This window comes from Corvus cornix, chromosome 1 (genome assembly GCF_000738735.6).
Source record: "Corvus cornix cornix isolate S_Up_H32 chromosome 1, ASM73873v5, whole genome shotgun sequence".
Lineage (NCBI taxonomy): Eukaryota > Metazoa > Chordata > Aves > Passeriformes > Corvidae > Corvus > Corvus cornix.
Genome location: NC_046332.1, coordinates 30,830,395 through 30,851,782, shown reverse-complemented (window position 1 = coordinate 30,851,782; position 21,388 = coordinate 30,830,395). Strand labels below are relative to the sequence as shown.

The window sequence follows — 21,388 nt, the reverse complement described above, 5'->3', positions numbered from 1 at the left end:
CATCCTTCAGTTAGAGGAGGCAAAACAGTGTCACTTGTTAGAATTCAAAATCCCTCTCTAAATGCCTCAGTGACTTGTCATCAAGTGACTCACTGCACTGTCATAGTAGGGCTTCTGGCTTTCACATCAAAGCTATACTTGCTGAAACAGTGTCCTGCCAGCTCATATTAACAGTCCCCCCTCCCTAACTTGTTTCCAACTTACTCACGGCAAAGAGGGGATTTAGGGGTGTCAGGGCAGGAGAAGGCTGCAAGGGCAGATCAGAAATCTCACAACCTTGTAGACTTCAGAGTGCCAGGTTTTCATTTGTTTTGAGTGTCTCTGAAACAAGTCCTTGAGCTGCAAAAGAAAAATGTTCAGAAGTGATGAGCTGTAAAAAATGGTAAGAATTTAGTCATTTACTTTGTCCAACCAACAGTGTCTTTTCTTGCAGGCAATGGCTTCTTTTAAAGTTATTTGCTGCTTTAGAAAAATGCTAATGTCGAAATGATCTCAGCTTGATTTCCTTTATCTCCTGCAGTTCATTAGATGATCATCAGGATCTTTTCTTTCTTTTTTTTTCTTTTTTTTTTTTGGTTTAATTCACATAATCAATTTTATTCTAGGTGACCTTTGTTTTTTTAAGAGCCAATTCTTTTTAACACTAGATGTATCCTGCAGGAGCCCTTCCTGCCTTCTGATCCAATACTTATTCATCCTGGGACCTAGTCCAAATGCCACCAACAGTGTTTGTGTGGGCTTTTTTTATTTCAAAAACATTTTATCATGTGCTGACATTACATGTGTAAATGTGCAGTTTAGAATGTAATGGTTATGGAGATGAAAAGAATCTCACCTGAGCAGCAAGTGGCTTTCTGCTTTTTACATCATACCTGCTTTAAATTTAGTACTACAGTGGATGCTTTGTGTTTCTGATGATGTTGCTCTTTGAATCCCACCCTATTATTTTGGCTCAGTATGGAGGAGCAGTGACTTCAACAAGGTGATCTCATCCAATGTGTGATGTAGCTGTTTTTGTTTTTGAAGGCATGAGATCCTGTTCCATCTGCACTTCCTGTAGCTATAGGTAAACCATCTGAAATCCAAGATGATGAGCATGCCTGCTGTCTGTGCTCTCTCTCCCTTCTCATGAATTCATGTGCTTCCCTTCTGTGGTGGGGCTCTTGTGAGCGTTATTTTTCTTTTCACTGGGGTGTGAATGAGGTGAGCAGGGAAAGAGTTCTCTATGAAGCATAACCTGTGCTAGTTTCAGCATAAAAACTCTGTGAGGGCTCTAAATTCCTAATGAACTAACTACAAATTTTGGAGGAGAGTCTGTGGTTGACTTAACTTTCTTCTTGACTAGCATATGAGAAGCTCGTGTTTTGCTTTTTTTCTCAAAACTAGCTTGCACTCCCCTCCTCCCCCAAACTATAAAGCAAGGATGTGGCCCTTGGCTGCTGTTTTCCTTTTGATGTGGTCAACTCAAAATTAACATTAAAAGTGTAATTCTGAACTTGCATTTTCTTGAAGACTGAGTGCATGATGAAAGGACAGGAGAGATCTCTCTCCACCTGCTGGGCGTGTGCTCTTCGCTTGAGTTTCTTAGGAGCTGAGGAGGATGAAGCTTGACACAGCTGAGCTCATCGTGGCACACAGCCATCCAAAGGCAAGGGTGCCTTTCCCTTTCAGCACTTGGCTGTGAGCTGACCTGGCAGGAAACTTTGCAAAGCAGTATGAGTGACTGTAGCTGTGGTGTAGTATTAAAGATCACGGAGCTGCCTGCAGGTCTGAAAGCTGGAAGTAAGGTCTGTAAGACATGGTGAGATTTAGTGTCTCCTCAGAACTGACGCTCAAGTAAGTGCCTTTTTACTCTGTTATTGTGGTACCTGCTGTATACAGCTTTTTATTTTGCTTATTTTGTACTTATATCCCTCTCTCCCCAAGCTCTCTGAACCTCTAGCACCTGCCCAGTCAGCTCCTGTGGGACCTGCTTATGCTGCAGATCTGAAAGTCCTCAGTGCAGAATGGATTTTATAGAATCACAGAATGGCTTGGGTTGGAATGACCTTAAAGATCATCTAGTTTCAACCCCCCTGCCATGGGTAAGGAACCTTCTACTAGACCAGGTTACTCAAAACCTCAAAACCCCATCCAGCCTGACCTTGAATGCTTCCAGGGATTGGGGCATCCACAGCTTCTCTTGGCAACCTCTGCCAGTGCCTCACCACTTTTATAGTAAAGAATTTCTTCCTAATATCAAACCTAAACCTACCCTCCTTCAGCTGAAGACCACCCCCCCCTTGCCCTGTCACTCCATGCCCTTGTCAAAAGTTCCTCTCCAACCTTTTTGTAGCCTCCTTTAGGTACTGGAAGGGGCTCTAAGGTGTCCCTGGAGCTTTCTCTTCTCCAGGCTAAACAGCCCCAACTTTATCAGCCTTTTGATTTTGACTCTTCTCTAACTGGTTCTCTGTCTTTAGTAAATGTATTTGGGAGAAAGACCCTGACAAAAAAAATCACAACTGGATCATGTATTTCTCCCCATCCCATTGTTCTGTTGCCCTGAATTCTGTTTTGAGTCCCTGTAGAGGAATAATGCTTGTAATCCCTGCCATGCTGTAGGGACTTCCCGTGCATTGCCTAGTGGGTTCATTTGTTAGTGTAGCAGAGCACTTTTGGGATTTTCCCATCACCAACCTGTATAATGTCTTGTGTCAAGTGTTACATGTATTCTTGAGAAATTTTTCAGAATTGAAAGAATGATTATAAGCTGGACCCAAACTTCTTGCTGGTGTCCAGCTGGAAATATATTTTTACTCCAAGACAGAATTACGTTGCTAATGCTGCTGCCAGTCACACAAAATTAAAAAATCCTACTGTTTTGCTGTTCCTCTTCTACCTTGCAGTCCTCCACTTCATAGCCAAAGTGCTATAGTGTAGGAGTTGTACAAATGTTTGATGGCTTTTTCATGGAGGTGCTGTGATGCCTTGTCACCTTCCACCTAAACACTGCCAGTAAAGGCTCTTGGTGAGCATAAAACACAACTATGCTGGAGAATAATATGCCTAGTTCTGTCATATAGGTGTAAAGGGCAAACAGAGAAGCAGCAGGCACAGGAGGAGTAGGAAAACACGTTTCTGATATAGCATAATGTAATTTTATGTCTGAATACCCTGCAATATGTACAGAAAGACTTCAGCAACATCTGTGCCTCAGAATTCATAGCCAAGATGAAAACAAAGCTTTCATCTGGCAGGAACTGTGCAGCAGGTATTTGGTAAGATCTGCCTGGCATGAAAGAACAAAAATCAAAAGTTGTGGAGGGTTTTTTCTTTCCTTTTTTTTTTTCTTTTACTCTTCTTTTTTCCCCCCTTCCTCTTTTTATTTTCCTTTTTTTCTTTTTCTTCTCCCTAACCAGGAGACATAACTCTCTCTGTAGCCTGTGTGTTTCAGTGGGAACATTCAGGGGCTGTCTTAGCAGCACTTGAGAGCCTAACCTTGAGATCAAAAGTAGTGTTTCATGTGGTTACGTACTAAAAGATGTGGGTAGGCATCTAGTGGGAATCCAGAAAGCGCGTGGGCGCTTGATTCCCTCGGAAACTGTTGGGATTTGGCACCTAAACTGGCAAAGTATTTAAAAAAACTCTTAAATATCTTTCTGAAAATTGAGTCTGATGTTGCTAATCAGTGTGAAGGGTGGGGGGATTTTTTTATTGTGATGTAATGGTGCCTTTGATCTTTGTTACTTTCTAGTAGATAAACAGAAGGAAGTTGAAGGAAAGCAACAGAAGTGACTTTGGGGTTGGAGGGATTGACGCAAGAGGAAGATAAAAGCTATATACTTGTGTAGTTTTTATAAAATAAGTAGGAGGGCAGGACTGCTATGGGCTTCTGAAAGGTATAAATGCCAAGGAATGGAGGGTGTGGAAGAAGGAAACTGTCTGAGTCTCTACTCTGCAAGTGCCTGTGCAGGCAGGTAGTTTCGCACACAGCCTCATCCAAAAGGACCATTTTCATTGAACCTTGTGAGTGTTACAGGGACGCGCTGGTGAGGAACAGAAACACTTTTTGTGGCAGCAAGAAAGGTACCTGCTTTAGTACTTCAGTCAGGGTAAACCACTAAAATCTGCAGCTGCTTGCACCTCAGATTGGCTGGCATCTATAAATATCATCACATCACACAAAGGCTACTTTCCATTTGTGCTGGCCTTCCTGGACATGAGCTTTAGAAAACTCCACTTTAGGCCTTGACAGCTCCTGTCCCAGACTTGGATTGTGAGGGTTTGGATCTCCACCCTGCCTTACAGCTGGCTGCCATGGTGACACAGTTAATCTCACTGATCTCTTGTGGTATCTGAAACTTTCACCAGGAGAGAAAAGCGGGGTGACAGCTGCTCCAGGGCACAGGTTGGTAGGAGGGGGACAGCAGGTAGATAAAACAGTCTGTCTTGGGACTGCTCTCCTGAGATGTTAGGACATCACTTATTATAGCCACTAGGACATAAACATTATGTATGTGAGGATATAATCCAATAAGGTTTGGGTATCCTGGGGAGTGCTTGATGTTAAAGGTGTATAAAAGCTACTTGAAGATGATAAAGCATTAGCAGAGAATATCAAGTCTTAACTGCTGGAGGTGTTGGGGATGTTCCTGTGTCAAGTGCACTTCTTGTAGCCAATAGATCAATAAACTAATTTGAGATAATTACAAAAGGAAAAATTAGACCAAACAGATAAATGTTAATAAGTCCCCAGAGCTGGATGCCATTCCAGAGTCCTGAGGAACTTGAATGTGAAACTGCAGAACTGCTGGCCAAGCTGTATAATTTATCACTACAGACGGCCGCGGTGCCAGAGGACTGGGGAGCTGCCAGTGTGATTCCCAACTATAAAAAGGGCTCTAGAGGGGATCCTGGGAACAGCACAACAGAGAGTCATGCTACCAGGAATGGAAAGGATCTCTGAAGACATAGAGAAATGTTAACTGCTGGGAAAGTCAGTTTGGCTTCTGAAAATGAAAATCCTCCTGCCCCACCCCATTAAGTTCTGTGGGGTGTCAATAAGAAAGGGTTAAAGTGGATATAATATGTTTGGATTTTCAGAAAACTTCCGTCAACATCTTAAGTTCCTGTAAGTTTGGAGGAAAGGCTTTTTTATGGTTTGAAGGCCACATGAATAATAGGAAGTAAAAAATTTGGGACAATTTCACATTTTACGATGGAGAGGGAAGCATCACTGCAGCAGCAACCAAAAAAGCCACCATCCTCATGGGGAAAGTGATGAATGACACCATTTGGCTTTGGTATAAATGCTTGATGCACCCATATCTTGTGGGTGATGTACAGTTCTGGTCTCCACATCTCTTGCAGAGTACAGTGGCATTGCAGAAAGGCAGCTGAAAGGGCAAAGAAATAGGCTACCTTCTGAGAAGAAGCTAAAGTAGTTGAGACTATTCCATATGGGAAGAAGGGAAGGAACACAGGTTTAAATCATAAAGTCAGCAGGTAAAGCTGATATGAACCATCAGCTCTCATGCTTTTACAGCCAGGGAACTTTTGGTTAAACACCATGGGCTTTGATTTTAAAACAGGTGAAAGACCATACTAGTGCAGTGGAGAATAGCCTCAGAATAGGTAGAATTTGGTGACAGGCTTTCAGGCACTCACATGTGCAGGGTAAATCCCACTTGTACTTTGCAAGACTCTCTGCATGACCCTTCCTTTCCCCAGGGCTCTCCTCTGCAGTTTTTCATAGGAAGCAATTATCCAGGTGGCTGGCAAGTGTTTGACACTCCCTTATGTGCACAATGAGATTTTTTTTTTTAATTATAAGTGACTTATTCCTCATAGAAGTAATTTTTTTTAATGCTGCCTTCAGCAGGGTGTGCATGTGAACTTTATTTTAATTAAGGATGAGGAATCTGTTTTACATAACTATATCCCAGATTCTCATGAGAGAGTGAAAACAGCCCTGAGGGATTGATGAAAAGGCCAGTGAAATCGGTTGCTTCACCGATGGGAGGCCTGATTCCAATCTCTTAGGTTTTCTCTACCTGTGGGACTGACTCCAAGCTGGTTGACAGCCAGAGGAATTGAACCAACGCAGAGGCACTGCCTCCTCGCAGCTTTATTTTGCACCACTAATTTGTGGTTCTGGGCAGATACTGGGGTGGCTGTTGCAGCTCTGCCTGAGGTTGTTGTCCCTCTAGTGGGAGTGACCAAATGGGGTGTGAATCTGCTTCCAAGTCCTTTCAGCCATGTCCTGATGCTGGCTCAGACAACTTCTGCCACTGTGCCCATTGCCAGGGCATTGTATTGCAACACTTGGTTCACCCATCTCCTTGGAACAGGGGTGCCTGTTGTGATCAAAATGTGGTCCCCACCAGCCAGCTGAGTTGCTAATTTAATAGCAGTACTAAGGGGATTAGGTCAAGGTGGTTCTCTGAATCTTTGAGAAAGAAAACAAATGGCACTGGAAGTCACAAACAAATGCTGTTGGCTAAAATTTGTTTTACGTTGTAAAACCTGAAAGGGACACAGAGCAGATGAATAAAATATTTCTGTACCACTAAGGAGGGAAAATCCAGGCCGTGTGTGGCCTTTTGTTTGTTTTCCTGTTAAGAAAAAAGAAGTGATAAAGGTGTTAAAACACAGCTGTTGCTGGAATTGTACTGGAAGTGGGGAATACAAATAAAAGAGAACCTCTTTCACTGTGCACAAAGAGAAATATGAAAAACAAACCACAAACTCTGTAAAGAGGCTAATGGAGTTTATGACTCAAACCTGGCTTGTCGTTAGCACCTTGTTTGTGGTGACTGAAGCAAGCATCCCTTTCAGAAAGTCTCTCATACTGGGAATAACTTTACTCCTGTTATCAGAACCTCGATGCAGTTGAAGAAGCTGAACTGCTGATAGACTGCACAGCTGAGAACTTCAGCTTGATTCCTGCTGAATGTAGTGATGGCTGGCATTTTTTTCTGATGCCAAAAGCCTAGAGAGGTTTGGCATGATGCCACTGCATGAGGACAATGTTGCTTTTGTTCTATTTCTGCTTCTGCCCCAAGAGCTGTCTCTAGAAATTTGGCTTCTCTTACCAGAATCTTACATGAATCAAAGGAGGGTTCTGATGCTCAGCTCTTAATGTTTTATTGAAGTGGCAGTTCATGCATTGATCTGAAAAGTGTTTAGGAGTTAAAATTGATGGGAAGTAACTGGTAATGCTGGGGCTTTGCAGCCCCAGGTGGGCATCTGCCACCCGTCTCCCGGGGAAGAAGGAAACAGATGAGCAAGGAGGTGGGGCCCAGAAAAGCCTGTGGGAATAGAGGTCCCTCAGCTGTTCAGCAGAGCAACATAAATGAGTGCACTTTAGAGAGAAAGGAATGTGATGGTCATGTCACAACTTGGATGTGCTTTGCTTTGGGGTGAGTTCATAGGCTGGAGCACGTGCTTTGAGTGGAGGTCAACAGATTCATCCTGGTGTGAGGTGAGGGAAGTGGGGAACAAGGTCAGTGTCAGTCTGAGGGGATGTGCTGAGGGCTTTAAGCACCTCAGAGTGCAGAAGCTGTGGAGAAATGTCTGATGGTGAAAGGTTTTTCCAGAGAAAAAGTACTGAACATTTCCTTCATCTTAACAGAACAAGAGGAAATGGCCCCAAGATATGCCAGGGAGGTTTAGATTAGATGTTAGGAACTTTTTTGTCAAATGAATATTGTAAATCATTGAAACAGACTGCCTAACGAAGTGGTGGAGTCACCATCCATGGAAGTGTTCAGAACATGTGTGGATGTGGCACTTGAGGACATGGTTTAATGGTGAACGTGGCGGTGGTGCTGGGTTGATGGTTGGACTTGATGATCTTAAAGGTCTTTTCCAGCCTTAATGATTCTGTGATTTTGTGACATGAACATCCCATTCCTGGCATAGGTGGTTGGAACAAGAACACTATGAGCTGTGCCAGGAGCAGTGATCAAAATCTCTGCTTTATGCAACCTGTGCCCTATAGGGAGTAGGGTAAAGTGTTGTAATCACTTGATAGTTTAAACCAGGAGCAAATCTGTGAGGCTCACACAAGTGGAAAGGCAAAAGAGTGAGCAGTGCCAGTGTCTCTGATCAGGAAAGTTGCACAGAAGATGGATAAGGATGGCAAGCTGCTGCCAGTTCCTCCTGCTCTCTGAGCTGTTTCCATTCTGAGTGTGGTACCAGCCCCAGCAGCTTCTGCCTGGCAGCCTGTTCCAGCAGCAGATCCCCACTCCATGCCTTGCTCCAGAGTCGCTTGCAAAATTAGCAGGGGGTTGGAGAGTTGCAGGTGCAGAACCAGAACAGGACAGAAGCCTGGAAGATGTGTTTCTTCTCTGTTGTAAACTTGTGTAACCTTTCTCAATTCACTTCAGCCATGTTCTCAGTGTATAGAAGGGTGGTAGAGCTCCTGTGCACTTTCAGATATTCTATATTACTTGGCAGAAGTCGTTCTTTCACCCACATTAGTAACATTTTATCACTGAGTAGTGTTTTATGCATGAATGGTTTTCTGTGCAGTGCCTAAAATTTAGAAAAATGTCCAGAAATTGTGTGAGAGCCTTGTATAGGCAGAGTTGGTCAAGGGGGTGGGGGAAGGGAGAGTTGTATCCTTTTCTGCAGAAACTCTTGTGCATTTTTCCTTCCAAAATAATTTCAGGCTAGTTATTTATATCAAACCTTCGTTAATTCATTGTACAGTGAAACAGCAGATAGAGGGTTCTTTTGGAAGGCTGTACAGATTAGAAGATGCTTCAATACATAAACCATAAGCAAAGAAATAAGAACACCCTAAGGAATAATATGAAGTGTGATGCTTTCTGGTCCTGCTACACAGCTGCAAAGCAATGGGCGAAGTCAGATTTTGCCCACACAGCTCTCCTAAGCCTCAGTACTTTGAGTTTTACTTTGCTTGCTTTGGCTTCTGAGACAGCCAGTGTCTGGAGCTGAGGCACTCCGGTACTTTGCTTAGTGTCCCCAAAAGACCTGCAAACTTAGCCAAGCTTTTGGGCTTGAAAGAGATGAGCTGCGTACTTGAATTGCAACTGGGTGCCTCTAGTTCTGGGAGGCTGCAATGACTGTGACCTTTTGAAATCTTGTTCAAACTGTTTTTGTTGCACTCAGACAGGAATGTTATGTTCTTTGTTCCATCTCCTAAAAGGCAAACTTTTCTGTATAGGCCGCTTGTGGCTTTTAGACTTTGATATATATGGGTCAGGGAGGAAGCAGGCACAGACTGTTGGATGTTTTCAAGCTGCTGAAAAAGTTCTTCTGAGTGCATGAAGTGGGTTGTAAGATCCCAGCTGAATTTTTGCAAATAACCTCTCTCTTGATTAGGAACAGGAATAAGCCCCCAAATGTGAATTGCTTCCAGTTTGTGTGCACACACGCGAGTGGGCTGACTCTTCTCTGAGACAGACCTGTGTGGTGAAGGGTTACGTGTTTAATTCTGAACCCCTTCTCCTGGGAGGAAGCATGGAACATCTCAGCTACCATTACTGAAATGTCATTGTTTTTCAAGCATAAAACAAGCATTGTTTTTCAAGAATAAAAATATGCATTCAGTAGTTTAAATTAAGGTTTGCATTGGCTCTTGGAAGGGCTCTTCTTGATGCCTATACACCTTTAGGTACATTTCTTCATAGAATCTCAAACTCGTTGAGGTTGGAAGGGAACTCCAGAGGTCATCTGGCCCAGCCTGCTGTAATCAAGCAAGGCCACCCACAGATAGTTACCCAGGACAGTGCATAGACAGCGTTTGAATATCTCCAAGGATGGAGACTCCACCACTTTCTGGCCAGCCTGTGTCAGCTTGGTCACCCTCACAGTAAAAAAGTGTTTCCTGGTGTTCAGAGGGGCCCTCAGTGTTTCAGTTTGTGCCCATGGCCTCTGGCCCTGGGCATCCCTGACACGAGCCTGGCTCCATCTGCTTTGCACCCTCCCCACAGGGATTTATAGACATGGATGAGATTCCCTGAGCCTGCTCTTCTCTCAGCTGAACATTCCCAGCTCTGTCAACCTTTCATTACTGAAGAGATGCTCCCCTCAGCATCTTTGTGGCCCTTTGCTGGACTCTCTGGTCTGTGTGTCTCATACAGGAAAGCCTAGAATTGTACCCAGCATTCCAGGTGTGGCCTTACCAGTGCTGAGGAGCAGGGAAGGATCATCTGCCTCGAACCTGGTGGCAATGCTTGGCCTAATGCAGCCCAGGAAACCATTTGCCTTCTTGGCTGCAAGGACCCACTGCTGGCTCACACTCAACTTGGTGACCACCAGGACCCCCAGGTCCTTTTCTGCCAGAGTGTTTTCCACCTCCTGCCAGCATATGTAGGTGGCTGTGGCTGTTCTTCCCTGAGTGCAGCACTTTGTGTTTCTCCTTGTTGAACTTCATGAGGTACCTGTAGGCCTGCCTGTGGTTCCCTGGGTCTTCTGGAACATCAGGATTGATATTTGCTTTCCTCCAGTCTATGGGCCCTTCTGCCAGTTGCCGTGATTGATCAAACTGAGCATGGCCTTGCAGTGGCCTGTGCCGGCTCCCTCGACATTCCTGGATGCATCCCATTAGGGCCTGTGTGCTTATTTTGAATCTCTGTCTGTAGATATGAACAGAAACTTCTAGAGAAGGACTAAGGCTTGAGAATGAAGCCTGTTCCTTGGTCCTCCTTTCTTCCTTTCTTTTCCTCTCTCCGTTGCCTGCTGACCTCAGTCCTCGGCTACTGCTAGAGGCTCTTTGCTTGCATGACAAGGTTGTTCTGGGTTTGGCTTTACATTTAAAGCCTACAGGTAATGTGGCTTTAAAGCCAGGACACCTCTTTTGCAAAGGCTCTTGTGCTGTGTGGCGCTGCTTCTGAGCTGATTTTGTCATACACATACACGATTTGGTGTGTGTCTCCTGTGCAGTGTTTGCTGTTTATTCCTGGCTGAGGAAGGGAGTCTGTCACAAGAGCTGACTGCAACTTCAGCTCAAACTGCCTTAACTCACACTATTTACTTTGGAAATTACAGTTTCGATTGCTGCTGATAACCCAGCTGATCGTTATGTTTTACATTTAGCACTGTTTTTTTAGTTCTTTCCTTAATTACTTATGTAAATAATTTTAGAAGACTTAGCATTAATTTTGGAGGAGCTGGCGTATGGGGCTGCGAGGCTAGCAGCAGGTGCTGTAAGTAATCACTCTTCTAAATTAAGTAACACTTTCTGAGGCAGTAGGTTAATTTCTGGGTAAGCAGCCTGCATACAGATTCTTGGAATCAGATGGATCGTGACCCAGCAAGTGACTCAAGGCTTTTGTATAGGTTTAATTGCTTGAGTTATCTCACTGAAGCCTTTCATTTTTAGAGGAAACTGGGGCTGTGCTTGAATGTCTGTTGAAACTGTGTTATCATGTTGAAATTTTTGTCACCTGGCTTTGTGCTCGTCTCTGTAGCTCAGTCTTCACTGCCATTGGAGGTGGTTTTGGAGCATGGGCAGTGTCATGGCTTAACCATGTCAAGCTGCCTGGAGCCAGGGTATCTATCCTAGAATGGCTTGGGTGGGAAGGGACCTTAAAGATCATCTCATTCCAACCCCCTGCCATGGGCAGGGACACCTTCCACTAGATCAGGTTGCTCAAAGCTTCGTCCAACCTGCCCTTGAACACTCCCAGGGGACGGGGCATCCACAGCCTCTCTGGGCAACCTGTACCAGTGCCTCACCACTCTCACAGTAGAAAATTTCTTCCTCATATCAAATCTAAACCTGCCTTCTGTCAGTTGGAAGCCTTTTCCTCTTGTCTTATCACTACATGCCCTTGTAAATGGATCCCCTCCAGATTTCTTGTAGGCAATATTTGGGTACTGAAAGACCACAATGTTCATGAGTGGCTCATGCTTAGGCTGAAGTCTGTGCTGCTGTGGGTTTCTGTCATTCCTACAAGAGCAAGCAAAGTCATGCTTCAGAGCTTTGTGCCATTTCTTTTTCTGCCTTTGTGCCTGCGAGTGGATTTCTGCAAAAATATTTCCTCTAATATCTCTAGTGGAGTTCTCATGGCATCTGTAAGCAGTAACTGTTGGCCAGATTATGCTCAAGTGCTCCTGTCACTTCAGCATTGTCACAGCTCTGGCCAGCATTGTTCTTGCTCAGGGCTTGGAGATTGCCTGCAGAAGTGTGACCCACTCTTCATAAAACCACTCTTGAGTCTGTGAGGCTGATGGGGTCAGTGGTATTTGTGACTTGAAAACTTAAATGATTTTTCATAGGCTCTGCAGAGCTCTGAGGAAACTGGTAAAATCTTAATTTCTGTTATTATACAGAATATGACTTTGGAGCACTTTGTCTCACTTGTGGAGTAGGATGGTACAGTTTTTACAAGCTCAAGCTCTCTTTAAAATCTATCTTCCTGTGTGAAGAAAAGTAACTGTTTTCCTGTGCCAAAAAGTAACAGGAAAGGTGGAATTTCTACTTACATGGAATCCCATGGAAAGTGGAATAGAGCAGAAAAATGTCCTTCTCCAAGGATTCAAGAAAGGAGAGAACTTCAGAAAGCTGGAGAGAAAAAAATGGATTTTTGTTGCCTCTATGTGACTGTCAGCTGGGACTTGTCCTTCCTTTGACTTAGAGTTGGTGCTTCCTGTGCCTGTGGATGCTCAACCTAATCATCAAACTGGTGCTTGAAATCATATACCTGCTCAAAAGGTCTGAAGCCACTTCCTACACTCTTTAGCTTGATGTTTTTGCTATGGTCAACCGTCTTCAGATCAAAACGCTTTTAGGCTTGAAAGTCAGTGTTGGGATACAGCCCTTTCATGTTTAAAAACTTAATAATCCAAATGACAGGCTTCTGAAGGTAGAGCTCAATTCTTGTGAACAGTGTTACAGAATGACATGGCTCTTGTAATTCGTTTAGAGGTCTGTAATCTCTTTAATCCTCTTGTCACTTTCTAGATTAAAACTTTACTCACTTCTTTGCTGTGAAATCTTGGAAAAGCACCGTTCATATGTGCAGAGTCTATCTGCTCTATAATGGAAACTACATGTATAAGCAACTTGATTTTTTGATAGCTCAGTTTTACTTGAAAACCTGAATTCTCATGTAGCTCTGAAGGCAAACAGTCCTCTTTAGGTGACATCCTGGTTCTATGGGAATTGGGACTGAAATATTTTCAACAAGAAATGGTGAAGAAGAAGTCACAGACTCTCCACTCTTTATGGATCTTTTGGCAGTGGATGCCTTGTGGGTTTAACAGATGATCCAAATGCATATTGATACATTCAGATGATCTCAGTGTATTCTCTGGGATGCTGTGAGATGTCTGTAAGCTTGGAAATGGAGAGGTGAAATGTGCAAGAGCTGGATGGATAATGAGTTGGTGTTGGGAGCACAAAAACATGCTGATCTTGGACAGCCTTTTCAAAAGGGCCCAGAATTTGAACTCTCTTAAATACTGTGGGGTAGAAGGCAGAGAAATCTTTTTTCCCAGATGAGTTAGGTCTGTGTGGGCCACAAGAATTGAAAGCATCAGGTAAAGAAGTGACCAACACTTCTCATACAGGTGTCTTGAAGGTTGGCTTTCTGAATGGACTTCTAAAGAGAAAGCAGAGGAGCAAAATTCTCTGCTCTAGATTTGTAGATTTTGAGGGGAATAGGTAATTTAAGGATATTGCTTTGCACCTTTCTCACTGACTACCCTAACCTCAGTCTATCCAAGTATTTTTTCCAGGCGTCATGAAGAATTTGTAATTCTTTTTGTTATCAAAAGCAGAACTTGGAAGAATCCTGCACCATACCAAATATATGAATGCCGTGTTAGGGAATTTAGACATATTAATAAAACCAAGATATTACCCTACCACTCTCTCCTCTGAAATTAAACGTGTCAAGCAAATTGCTGAAACAGTAGACGGAAACTTGGCAATTATATTTGTGTGGCAATTTGATTCTGTTCTCCTAAAATACCTCTGGAGAGCATCCAACTGTAGCTCTGCTCTGATCCCAAGACTACCCTGCGGATGCCCTGAACACAGACACGTAAGCAGCAAGCTCTGGTGGCCTGATCTGTGTAGTTGCTGGAAAGCTTCAAAATCTGGTTTGCTCTTAGAGGGCTTTCCATTTGGGAAAGGAACTGATACCATTCCAATTTTAACTCTGGAAGAGGAAGGGAAAATATAAAAGCTTCAGAGAAGCAAGTTTTTGTCTAGACTGTGGAGCCAGCTGGGTGTCTTGTTCTGTCTTGTCAGGCTGCGTTCTTGTTTGGGGCTGTGTCTTAGTGGTTGACAAGCGCCTTAGCTCTGTGGAAATAAACCCACTTCTGGTGTGGCAAATGAGCCCTGGTCTCCCATGACCATCCCCTGCCGCAGTAGTTTGCTGAATGCTTTACTGACCCATATAAATACACAATCTCTTCTCCTTGTCCTTTCACAGGCATAATTTGAAAAGCTTTCCTCTGTTTTTGCCTTAAAAATTACTTTTGAAGTGAAAGGTCCCTTTTGTCTCACTGACTGTAAAGTGTGCATGATAATTATGGGACAATTGCTGTGCTAGCTGAGATACTGCAGTGTTTCTGCAAGACAAAACCCTGCTCCAAGCAGGAGCAATTCAACTTCTCTCACTCAAACCCCAGGGGCCAGGGATGAGGAATTCCCTAGGTTTTCTGCTCAGCAGTGACAGTGGTATATGTGTGGATATACTATTTATTGCACTGTAAGTAATAGTTTAATGGCCTTGCATGCAATAAAATGCTGTTTCATGCTGGTGTGTGGTTTTTGATAGCATGTCAGAGAATTACTTACGCCTTTTAATCTGCATTGTTCAAGAAGGCAATATTTTAAAAATGTGATTATGATATCAAGGGTTTGTGGAGTGAACGGCAGAGAGGCTTTTGCTGCTCCAAAGATTTCCTGTCTAGAGAATATATGTCATAACATAACATACAAGACAGCTATGGGATTTTTTTTTTTGCTATTTGGTTTGGTGTTTTGTTTTTTTTTTCTTTGAGTCAGGCTTCTTTCCTTCTCCTGCATTTGGATCCTCTTAAAAATTACTAGTTTCAGGGGAAAATTCAAGCATACCAAATAACCTGTGGAAGTCTTCTGTCATTTGATAACTAATTGCTGCTTTTAGAGTGGAACCTCTCTTGTCTCTTCAGCAGTGTGTCTGCTTAACTGTGCTCTTGCTCCAAAGTAAGTCATGATTCAGTCTCTCAAATACCCACTGTCCTTGACCGTCTTTTAAACATTTTTTATCATTTGTTTGGGTTTTTTTCTGTTGGATGTTGTCAGGGAGCTGCTGTGGTACCTAAAGAGGCTGCTCATCTTACCTATTGTATCTCACTTGCTGCACTGATTATTTACACCGATACAATCTGACTTGCACCATAGGTGTTGACCCTGTCTTGTGCAAACCCCTGCTGCCTCCAGGCATCCAAATGAAGGATCTTTCTAAGAATTAGATGCTACAGACCTTATGCTGTTGTCTGTAAAGCCAGTGGCTTCAGTTTGGGCAGGACCCAGGTCCCCCATTAAGAGAAGTGATGCTGTACGAAGCCTTTGGCCCCTTGAATATGTGAGCTGGTTGTTACTCAGCTTCCCACAGGCTCGAGGCCAGGTTGGGTTGAACAGGGCTCATAGACATGTTTCCCTCAGGGGAAATGCTCAGCTCTGGCACATACTTACCTGGGCAATATTTGCTTAGTTAAGAGTGGGACAGGGATTTGAAAGATCATCAGCCAGTGGTAAACTGGTTTCCTGAGCATCAATGCCATTAGATTTGGGTTTGAAGTCGCTGTGTGGGCAGAAATTTGCCTCTCAGACCTCAGTGCCTCTGGGCTGTAAACCCATCCACCTTGTCCTAGGCTGAGCTGCGGATGGCAGTAGCTATTTTAGAGCAGTTCTGGAGGTAATGGGTGGGAAAAGATGAGGATTTGGGTGGGGGTGCTGGACAGAAGTTCTAGAAAAGCATCTGAAGATGGGGTATTATTGCACAAGTTAAGTGATATCCTGGATGCCACTGCTTTGGTTTTGTGGTTTTGGTTTGGTTTTTTTTTCTCTTTTAAAAGTGTGGTTTGTTTGGCACTGAGTCGGTATCAGAGAGGTGTTTTTAGCCATTGTGCTTTTGAAATCAGCATGCTAAACCCCCTTGGAGCCGCAAGAATATGTGCATATGCGGACTGGTGTTGGTTGAATTCAATTGTTACAAAACACACCCTTGGAAACCTCATCTGGGATGATGTTGGCATGTCCCTCACATTTTGCCAGTTTTCAGAAGCTGTCAGGTAGTCCTGTGTGGGAGGTGTTACAGGGATAAATCCTGAAATCCTAATTTGGGCTAAACTCCCACTGTTTTCAGTGGGTGGCTTGCTGGCATTAAGGCCAAGTACCCCTCAGCTATCATAGATGACCTTTCTGTCTTTTAAAAGTCAAGGAGACTGAGACTTGATGCTGTACCTTGTATTAGAGATCAAACTGCAGGATTGCAGCTCCTAAAGTTTGTACGTGTGCTGAGATTCGTGAACAAGAAGTTGGTTAACCAAAAACATTTCCAGTAACTGTTCTTTAGATTCTTGGTAGTGCTGGTGAAATGCCAGAGATCTGGAAACAGAAATTAGCTGGTGATTTAGAGGCAGTGCATGAAGAAGATACTCATTCTGTAGAGGAAATACTGATGTTCTGAAAACCCTACTTTTCATAAATGGAGGAAATATAATCCCATGAATTTTAAAATGAAAACTTTAAATTCTTTCAAAGTATCAGCACAAATTTATTGAAATGCTGTTTGCTCAGATAACTGGCTTTTTTTTCTTAGGAGAATGTTTCTATGAAATGCCTGCAACTTTTTCCAGTATATTGATTTCCACCAAAATTGAATTAAATGTATTTTAGAAGTTAATTGTCTGAAAGTAGGTACCTGAAGTTCCTGATTGTCACCAAGTATTTGAGATAATTTGTTGTTCTGGCTTCTTCTTTCTGTGCAAGAAAGAGGGAAGATGTTGTGTTTGTGTTGGCAACACTTAAGAAAATCAAACAACATCCCAACAGTAAGAAAAGAAAAAGGCCCAAATCCCTTCAGAAAATGTTGCTGTGCAAACCTTGTCTGGCAGAAGGTCTTTCCAGCTGAAGAGTTTCTTTCCTTTGCCTCAGTGGAGCATCATCACTAAAGCCTGACTGAACCCAGCTTGGTGTCAGCCTAAAGTATTATGCAAGGGTGCCCCAAGAACTTGCTCAGGTGCAGCTGAGGCTCTGAAGCCCACACTGTATTGTTTTCCTTCTCCATTTCCCCTTAGGTGGTTGCTGCCTATTCATATTTCAAGCTCAGGAGGGCTCTTCTGTCCCATCTCTGGGACTTCAAGGGGGAAGAAGGGTTTTCAAATTCTTCCATGTTCCCCTTTACCTCTGAGTTTCCCATCAGGATTGCATACACAGCTCTATTTTTCTTTTCTTTTTCATTTTTTTTTTCCTTGCTGAGAATGTGTTTCTTGTGCTAACTGAAGTTGCAGAAGCACCTGGAAGGGATTCTTCTCATGCTGTGTGCTCTGTAACTACCTGAATTGCCTTTTCTTTAAAGAGATGACTGACTGATGGGAGGAGGGAAGAGCAGACAAGAAGTATTTTCTCCCCCTCTTGTGCCTCCAGGATCCCAAATGAGGTCTGTGAGAACTGGGACAAGAGCTGGCATCTCCCAAGTACTGGGACTGTACTCCACAGTCCTCCACATAATGAGGGTGTTGTGATACTGATCCCAAGTCTTCTGCTGATTTTCTGCTCAAGGTTGTCACAACCTCTTTAAATTTGTCTTCATTGCCAAACTAGGGCCTTGGATACTGAGGAGTAAAGACATGTGCTTCAGACAAGTAGTTTGAATGATGTGTGTATCTCTCTTCTAAAGCCTCCCTGTCAGTTTGTGTGGCTTGTAGTTGCAGAATTGCAGGTTGGCAGGAACCTCTGTGGATAGTCTAGTCCAATTCCCCACCTAAAGTAGTGGCAACTGAAACAGTTTGCTCAGGGGAACATCCAGCAGGGTTTTGAGCATGCCCAAGGATGAAAATTCCCATTATTTTTCTGAGAAATCTGTGTTTTTTCTGGGTTCTGTGGTTTTGTGTCCATCTCCCCTCATCCCCATCCAGAAAAAAAGTGGAGTTTTGTTGTGGGGTATGTTCTTACATTTAAATGGAATTTCCTGTATTTCAGTTTGTGCCCATTGACTCTTGTCCTGTTGCTGGATACCACCAAGAGGAGCCTGGTTCCATCTTCTTTACAGCTCCATCAGGTATTTATGCACATTGATAAGTTCCCCTCTGAGCTACTTCTTCTGCAGGCTGAAGAGTCCCAGCTCCTTCAGCCTCTCCTCATATACCAGATACTCTGGTCCCTTAATCATCTTTGGGGACCTTTGCTAGACTTGCACTGGTATGTCCCTGTCTCTGTTGTACAGAGGAAGGAAGCACTTGTCCCAGCACTCCAGATCTGTCTCACCAACCTTGAGCAGAGGGGAAGGATCCCCTCCCTTGACTTCCTGGCAGTTGTTTTTCCATTGCAGCCCAGATGCTGTTGACCCTGTTTGCTACAAAGGTGCTTTAGAGGCTCATGGTCAACTTGATGTCCACCAGGGATCTCAGGTCTTTCTCTGCTTTTTCTGCTTCCTTTCTGCCCGTTGGCTCCCAGTCTGTGCTCCTGAGCAGCAGGGCTTTGCATCTTCCTTTGTTGAACTGCAAAGGTTGGTGTTGACCCATTTCTCCAGACTGTCCACATCCCACTAAGTGGCAGCACACCCACCTGGTCTGTCAGCCACCAATCCCAATACTGTATCATCTTTGAGCTTACTGAAAGTGGACTCTGCTGTCACCTATAATCTTTCCTTTATGAAGAATCGAGAGCCTTGTGTGAAGTGTTTAATGAATCAAATCTCTCAACAGTTCTTGAAAGTACATTGCTGTTCACTTGGGAAAGTTAGACAGAGATGAGGCAGCTTCACTAGCACTAAAAGAACATTAAATACTGTGCCTTGTAGTAAAGGACTTCATTATTATTATTTAGGACTTTAATTCCTTGAATCTCTGATACTTCATGCAATACCAGCTCATGCCCTTGGCTAACACCATAGCAACCTGCTATAAACGTCACTATATAATGTGGCTTGTTGGCCAAAAGCTGGACAAGGAGTGCTTTCTAGGGTAGGAAATCCATGGGGTCAGTAAAAAAAGTGCAGTAGAATGAGAGAAAAATCCTATTTTTATAGTATTGAAAAGTGATTTTTCTTTTTCTCTCCAAAACTGTGCCCTAGAGGAAATAGAGGCATTAACTAAAATTCTCTCAGTGCTTTATCTATATCTCCCTCCCCCAAAAACTACATCCTAGGCACAGTCTAAACCTCTGGGCTAACAGATGGTGTTGAGAGGGGGAGGGAGGGGGAACAATTTGCATCTAAATAGCTGAAATAAAAAAGGGTCATGTCCCACAGACCAGCCCCACTCACCTGCTGTTTAAATCCCCCTGAGAAACAGGCAAACGCGCTTTTTAACATCTACGTCAGCTGTACTTGCTCTCTGAAGCTTTCTGCCCTAAAAAAGCTGCAATCCTGTGCATCTTGCTGTATGGATTCTGTTCTGTCCCCAAAATGATGGACTTTTAAGGATTTAGTTCTTTGAATGGAGTTGACAGCTGTGTCACTTCTGTTCAGCCCTCCCATCAGAGTGACTGCGGCTGTTGGTTATCGTAATTAGCGCAAGCACTAATGACACAGAAAAGGTTCAAAGCAAATATTACCTCTTCTGTCAGCTTGCTACTCACACGGCTGCCTGATTCTGTCTTCAGAGGTGCTCTTGCCTTATGGTCCTGTGGACTCATGCCGCAGTATTCCGCTCTGGGTTGGTGTGTGTAGGTGGGATGGGCTTTGGCTCTAGTGACCGCCAGGCTGCAGCCCAGCGGTGATCCTGATCCTGCAGGACTCCGGCATGGTGTTGGATGGCTGTGTTTAATCATGCAGGCATGCAGAGCCAAGTTGCTCTGGCTTCCTGACTGTCCTGGAAAAATTTGTCAAATCTAAGACCTCACTGCTTTGTAATGATTTTTGTTTTGGAGTGTAAAGGTCACTTGCCCACCACTGTTACACATTCATGGAGGCTGCTCTGGGTCTATCCCCCTGTCCCGGCAGCAAGAAGTGCACTTTTGTTTCTTCAGGCAGACTTTCTCAAAGGTTAAGGCTATGGAAAGCCTGTAATAAGGAATATCTTCCCAGTTCTTCGTAATCATGTACACATTCATCACCCCAAAACCATCCTACCTTATTTCCCAATGATATTCGGAGAGGCAAGAGAGCTCCACAGATGAAGTTTAGTCTTAGTACAAAACAGCAAGATGAGCAAAATCTGGTTCTACCCACCAGTTCCTTGGACTTCTATGCTCAAATGCTAAAAATAAATAATGTGACAATAGTCCAGGTGGTTCAGGAGCTTCTCTACTTCCCAAGAAGCCAGAGGCATTGGAAGGTTGAGTTTAGCAGACTGGAAGGCTCAGCAGGATAGGGAGTGGTGAAGATGATGTCTGGGGACCCACCACTGTCTTCTGTGTATTGACCTGGTAGAATAAAATGTCTGTAAAGGAGGGTTTCTATTTCTGGAACTGCAAGACCTTGAATCTCTTCTTTCTTCAGCACAAGCCTGGAGGGAATTGGTGAGGCTAACCTTTGCTAAGGTACTGGGCCCTTCCTCCCACAAGTGTCTTGGAAGAGAAAATGGCCTCAAGAAATGTCTTCATTTTCTTTTCTCGTTTAATTCCCTAGTATATTTCAGTATTGGGAGTGGTAGTGGTTGATGTGCATGAGGGCAACACGGATCTGGGCAACAACCTTGTTTATATGTCTCTGGGGAATAGGTTTATTTATTTTATAATTTAATATAATTCCAGTTAATAGAAACAAGATCCAGTGTATGAATACTTACAGAAGTAAGTGGGCAATGTGCAATACCAAATTATATTAATTTAGAGCTGTCTGTTGTGCTTTCTAACTTTCTACCACTGCTTTTCTTTTTAGTACTTTGTCACGTGAGGATATATGTTTAGGTCCACATCCTTCTTACACTGAGGTCCCCAGAGCTGGATGCAGCACTCCAGGTCGGGTCTCACCAGAGTAGAGCAGAGGTGGAGAATCCCTTTACTCTGCCTGAGATGTAGGCTGCTTTTATTTTAGCAGGTTTCTTTTTGTTTCTGTTATTAAGTGGCTTATCAAGTGGCTGACTGACACTGGAACATTTATTTCTGTATCTTCCCAAGCTCTCTAACTGGAAGAGGAACTTGCTGTACAGAAAGGACCATTCTGGTAGTCTACAGTGTTATTTCAATCACTTTCTTTGTGTGGAACTAAAATACTAAATAAAAAGATGTGCTAGATTGGAACCATGCCTAAAGCAATTCTGGGCATAATGG

At 43.5% G+C, this 21,388-nt stretch overlaps 1 protein-coding gene across 7 annotated transcripts in view; it reads left to right on the top strand.

Moving 5' to 3' along the window:
• PAK1 (p21 (RAC1) activated kinase 1) overlaps positions 1-21,388 on the top strand; it is a 75,505-nt gene that overhangs the window by 9,060 nt on the left and 45,057 nt on the right. The window contains exons 1-2 of one of the 7 annotated variants that reach the window (XM_019286736.2): positions 1,490-1,836; positions 18,155-18,233. The exons of 4 other annotated variants lie outside the window; for them this stretch is intronic. The gene's annotated coding sequence lies outside the window, so the exon portion shown is untranslated. Of the gene's footprint in view, positions 1-1,488; positions 1,837-18,154; positions 18,234-21,388 lie in introns of those variants that run through there. 2 more of the 7 variants (XM_019286735.2, XM_019286738.2) reach the window with 2 other exon arrangements.